We start from the raw sequence: 6514 nt of genomic DNA, 5'->3' as shown, positions 1-6514 counted from the left end.
TATCAGCATCCTATAGGAGCACAAGGATTCATCATATTCCACACTCACCACATAAAACGTTTTAATAAAGGCTTGTTCCTATGCATAATCTTTAAGGAAAAATCAAATACAAATCATTCACATGCTTCATCCAAATATCAATACATTTCCCAAAATATTTTAAATGCAAGTTCACTCACCTTGGTGGATTTGTAATTGAATTTCTTTTCAAAATTCTTCGAAGCTAATAAGGGAAATCACTCCCTTTCTCTCTCTACACGTCCAACTAGTGAGTGAATGTACTTAAGAAAGACTTTTGAAGGCTATTGAGGTGTAAAAGTGGAAGAGCATGAAAAGCCCTATGAAAGGGTGTAGAAAAACATGAGAAATAAAGCTAATTTGGGGAAGTTTTAAAGGTTTCAAAGGATACTTCCATGAAAGGTGAAAAGAAACATGGAATGGAGAGGACGATAGGAGAAAGAAGAAGAAGAGAAGCTGCTAGAAAACTAAAGAAAAGCTGCTGGAGATTAGATATTTATAGTTAAAATTTATCCAATTTTCATACAATTTATAATAATGCCCTTAACAAGGCCACTTGTCTTTCTCCTTTCCTTTATACACTCTTTTTACTCCTTTAACAATGAGACAAAGTCCATAATAGTCTAAAAGTACTCGAGTTCACGAAAACTCAAAAATTTAGGCTCGAGGTGTAAAATGACCATTTTACCCTTACCTTGGAAATTATCAGTATTTATATCTTCTTCATTTATTTTACCCTGATTCATTTATTCCTTTGGCCTACTTAGACCTTAATAATTTTTGAAAGCTTACTTCTAGGGGCTCACCATGAGAAATGATGAAATTACCCTTGGCTCGTGTTATTGCGTCTACACCTAGTTATAGGCCTATAGAGGTCGAGGTCTCATAGTTACATTATTGGATTAAGTATAAGTACAAGAAATGATTCAATACTTGATATTAATTATTAGTTATCCAATTGCAAACCTTATATTGTGAATCCTCATAACCATTCAGGGACAAAAGGTGAATTACCATTTTACCCTTTACGTCAATTTTGTTCCCTAGTCTCAAATTGCATCCAATTAGAAATTCAATACTTTGGATCTAATCTTTTAAGTATCTAGATGTGATGAGTAGTTAACTGATCAATCCACTAGGCCAAGATTGATCACAAATCTTCCTTGAATCACTAGAAGTGATGTTAATGCTACGAACTTCACTATTTAGATCTATATTCCTAAATGTTTATCTTGATTATAATCCTAACATACAAAGTCTAGATCAATGCTTGATGATGATCATTCTCGTAATATATCAAAGATTACAAGGGTATTAAACACGAGTCCACTATCCATTCGGATTTCGATTCTAATATAATCAAATGCATAAGTGTGAGGTCAAGATTTAAGTAACGGTTAAACTTAAATTTGATTCTCACATGATTCTAATTCATGTTATAGTGTCATTACTCGAAGTCAACCATGTCGATGATTGGAGACTCATTATTCCCTAAAAGTGAATCATATTCATTTCATTGGAAGTAATGTGGACACTACAGCCTTAACACAATAAAGTGACCTAGTTTATATTATATGGCTGTGAATAATTTTTAAATTCAATTAAAATACATGTTTCCTATGTATGACTCTTCGTACAATGTATTTTAATATCTTAGTAGAATCATGGTAACTTAATAAGTAGATTATGAATGCTTTCTTAAAACAAACTCTCTGTCGTATTATCAAAATTTACTTTCATTATAAATAAATAAAATGAAATTAAACATGAGAATATACTTGCTTTCCAGGGCACCATATTCTCAAATTTCTAACACATAGGCCCTCGATGCGATGGCATTAGCCTAGCTTTTGGTATTCGTTTGCCAATTACTACACTTTGTCAACTTCCAACATGATTTTCTCCATCTTCTAGGCATAATTAGGTAATGTGATCCTATGAAGTATCTCTTTCTCTTAGCTTTCCAATGGTCTAAAAATCACATCATTTGGACATTTGGAGTGAAAGTTATGATCAAAAGACCACAACATGTACTAATAAGGCCTTGGTTCTTTAAACACCTTTCTTCAGCAAATTGAACCTTATTCCTTTAGAATCCTACAAAAGCATAAGAACTAATAAATAATAATTAAACTAAAGTAATCATAGCATTAACATCACTTTTAGTGATTTCAAGAAGATTGGTGATTAATTTGGGCCTAATGGATTGATGAATTAGCTACTCATCACATCTTGATACTTAAAAGATTAGATGTAGAGTATTGGATCACTAATTGGATGAAGTTTGAGTATAGGGAACAAAATTGACATAAAGAGCAAAACTGTAATTTCACCTTTTGTCATTGGATGGTTTTAAGGGTTCACAATATAAGATTTGCAATTGGACAACCAATAGTGAATATTGAGCATTTAATCATTTCTTGTAATTATAGTTAATCCAAGAATGCAACCATGAATCTATGGCAAAGTGATTTCATAGCTAATAAACTTGAATTATCTTAATGAGATTAAGAATAATTCTAAGTTTATTGGAGCTTGGAGTATATATGTCCAAATTGATTCCTCACTTAGCTTTGTAGAATCAACTTGTTTAAGTTGGAATGCAAGGTTTGTTTAATTAATGAAATATGCTTACAAAAATGGAAGCTTTTACATGTTTTTCTTAATTTAGACAAGAAAACATGTTCGTTTTAATTTAGACAAGAAAACATGTTTGCCTTAATTTAGACAAGAAAACATGTTTGCCTTAATTTAGACAACAAAACATGTTTGTCTCAATTTTGACAAGAGTTGTTTTAAATTAAGATAATGTTAGGAGGATTCTTAGAAAATAAATCTAGACATCCATGTTGATAAAAGGAAACTCCATATTTGACTAGAACTCTTATATTTACTATCAATTCTTTTGAATAAAGATGGATAATAATAAAATAAGAGTTGTTATTCAACAAGGAGTTTTGTTTTATCAAGAACTCTAAATGATAATTAAAGGATTAAATGCTTTATCCTTTAATTTTAATTTTGATAATTATGGAGCATGTATGATGCATCCGTAACTCTAAATGGATGGTCAAGATTGATTTAAAGGTATTTGATTTTGATTAAACCTTTGAGGCAAGAGTTTTAATAAAAAGAAAAGAGATTGAAAAAATGTTAGCTGATTATCTCTCTTGAGAAACCCTTTACGACCACTTCTCTCCTCCTCCAAGCTTGGTCGCACCTCTTTTCCTCTCTCCCATTCTTGGCCATTTTCTTGAGTACTTTCTAAGAAAGAAAAATAGGCATTAGTTTTTAGGAAGAAAAAGAGAGACAAAATCAGTTACCATTTTGTAGTCTAGCATTCTACACCTTGTCCACTTAAAGTACAAGTTGAAAACCATTCTCGAAGAATAAGTGGTAAGTTTGTTTGGTTGAGAAATCAATTGTAGGTGTGGTGGTGTAGCTTCTATAATTCACTAGGTGTCCGAAAGAAAGAATCTTGAAATAAAAGGTACGTTTATCTTACTTTAATAGAGTCTTATTTTTTAGGATGTGATTATGTTATTTGCAATATGATTGATGTGTTCTTTTGCTTGTGTAATTAGATTGCTTGCTTCCTTTATAAAAGAAAAGTTTTGAAATCCACGCTTTATACAAACACATCAATGCACTTAGATCCAACTCCATCATTAAAAACATGATTGAAATAAATAACTCAAACACTATTAATCATAAGTAAGACAGAATATTAACAATTCAGACTATGCATCAAGTTCAATTGCAATTCTAGATAAAAAAAAATTAGTTCATGCTAACAAATAATAACATCATCAAAATAAAACAAAGAAAGTATAAAGAGAAGAAAAGAAGAAAGAGCTCCAAGATTTTTCAATTCTTCGATCCACAATCCTCCTTATTTTCCTTGCTTTCTTGCTTGCCTTAATACCTTTTTTTCTTTATAAGCACCTCTCCAAATTGATGCCTAAGACGTGCTTTGAAAGTGGATTAAATAGGGCTTGAGTCCAAGGTAAAATAGAATTCATAAAGTACCAACAGTCTCCTTCCTTCATTGGGTGCTGCGGTGCCTTGGCCTCGTGTAAAATTTTTTTAACCTTTTCTCTTTGGGCATCGTGATGTTGGGGACGTGGTGGTTGTGGTATCAAAGCTTCTTAAAGTCTAAGGTGTCTTCATGGATTGGGGTGTCATGGCCATGGCTTGGTGGAGGCTGCGATGCTAAAGTCTCTGCCTTGCTCACCTTGTTTCGCTACACTACTTTGACTTTAACATCATTTTGACTCTCTTTCAGGCAAAAATGGGAAACATGGTAAACATTAAAGTTGTAGATATTTCTTTTAGCTTTCCAATGGTTGAAGAATTACATCAATTGGATTTTTTAGTTAGTTGAAATCTACACCTAAAATGCATTTCCTTCACAAAATAAGCCCTATTTTCAAAGCACATCTACAAAAACATAAAACTTAACTTAAAAAATGATAAAATAACTTAACACACTTGAACCCAATATAATTAAATTAAATTAAATTAAATAAATGAATAAAAACTCCTAATACTTAAATTAAATCATGATGGCATAAACCACTTTAAAAACACAATACAACACAAGGAAGTGGATGCACCAGAGCTACCTAAGCGTTTGGCCTCCAATGGTCTCACACACGGTTACACTTAAACCTTCACCAAGGTGGGAGCTTTGAACTACGCTGTCACAGCCCAATTTTAAAACCATGACCGACGCATGGGCAAAATGGGCATAGCCCACTAAGCCCATGCAAGCCTTTCTATGTAATCAAGTTCATACTTTATTCAAACATTCCTAAAGCCATGTTTTGTAATTTTTCACTATAAGTACTGTAATAACATATTATGACAACCAAGAATTTACATTTGTATTATCCAAAATATGGTCGTACATTTGCCATCTCATAATGGCATCATCAAATCCAAATTATACATATATTGTTTATAGCATAAATCTTAAAGATTTACATCAAGTGTATATGTACAAATGCAACAGACTCTCAACGACCAGCAGAGTGACTTGAACGAGGGTACGGCTACTGGACGCCAAGATACCTACCAAAGGGTGAATGCACGTGAACACCTCAATTTAGGTTCCAACTGCCTCTAATTCTGAAAACATGAAGTTTAAAAGAGTGAGTATAAGCCCAGTGAGTGAACATAGGAAAGGAACAAGCAAACGATACGAAGAGATTTTGAAAACATGATGCACTTTAATTACAAACAATGCAATTTAGCTTAATTTCTTGTAAAGCCTCTTAATTCAACCTTTGATTATTTAATTCTTTAGCATTGAAAATCCATGATAAACCATGAAGTTGAAAAGAATGGAAATTTCAACAAATGTCCACGCAAGACAAGTAAAGTAGAGGGTTTCTCGCTGCAACAGAAAAGCACTCTCACTGCAGCGAAATTCAGACCAAAATTTTGAACCACCCTAGAGTTGATCGCTGCAGCGAAACCACCTGTAGGTATCTCACTACAGCGAGTTACAAGACTACAGCCAGCCTCCCAACCTGAGAGTTTCTCGTTGCAGCGGCATTCATTCTCGTTGCAGCGAGAAATAGAACACCAAGAAGAAATTTCTTATTACACCAAGAAAAGGCCATGTTGCTGTAATAAAAAAATCAGTTTGAAAATACTTAGCAATATCTAAGGTTCAACATGCAGGATTCCACATATATTACAACCATATACCATATTCATAAACTTTCTATTGCATAAATATATATATATATATACATATATAAACACAAATACCACCACCGCCTCACCCAGATCATGTGTAACCCCCACATCGTGCACATAGTTGGAGTCATCGTGTGCACCCGCACATTGTGCACAACTAATGCTGTCAAACCCTATTCTATAAAATAATTACGACATCATTTACATGCTCAATAGAATGTTTGCATATTTAGGAAGTTCGAGGAATCGTTAAAAGACGATATTGCCCCTAATGGTGTCATTAAGTCGATTAATTCTTGAACTAATTCAAATAGGAATTTTAAGGTGAAATTAAGAGTTTCACAATTCAGGGGTGACTCAAAATGGTAATTCGGAGTTCGAGGGTCAATTCGGAGTCAAACCGGAATTTTCACTATCTAGGGGCAAAATCGTAATTTTTCCAATCGCGGACAAAATTTGAGATTTCGAGAGAATTTAGATCACATTTGACAAATTGGAGAATGGTATGAGTATAAGGGATGAAAAATATGCCTATGGGCAATTTTTCAGTTTTTAGGGTAAAAATGTAATTTTTCACTTTACGGGGGTAAAAGTGTAATTTTTAAAAATTTGCTCCACCAAAACTTTGGAAAAGTCTAGAAATTTCATGGAAGACATGGATAAGTGAAGAGGATTGAGTGGTAGAAAAAGAAAGTCAAAAAGATGGCTAGAAAAAAATAAAATAATAAAATATTCAAAAGGTAAATAAAATAATAATATTTTATTAAGCCTATTAAAAGGCTTGAAAATT

The sequence above is a fragment of the Theobroma cacao genome, chromosome 5 (genome assembly GCF_000208745.1).
Source record: "Theobroma cacao cultivar B97-61/B2 chromosome 5, Criollo_cocoa_genome_V2, whole genome shotgun sequence".
Lineage (NCBI taxonomy): Eukaryota > Viridiplantae > Streptophyta > Magnoliopsida > Malvales > Malvaceae > Theobroma > Theobroma cacao.
The sequence above is the reverse complement of the archived record's forward strand: the minus strand, read 5'-3'. Positions refer to the sequence as shown.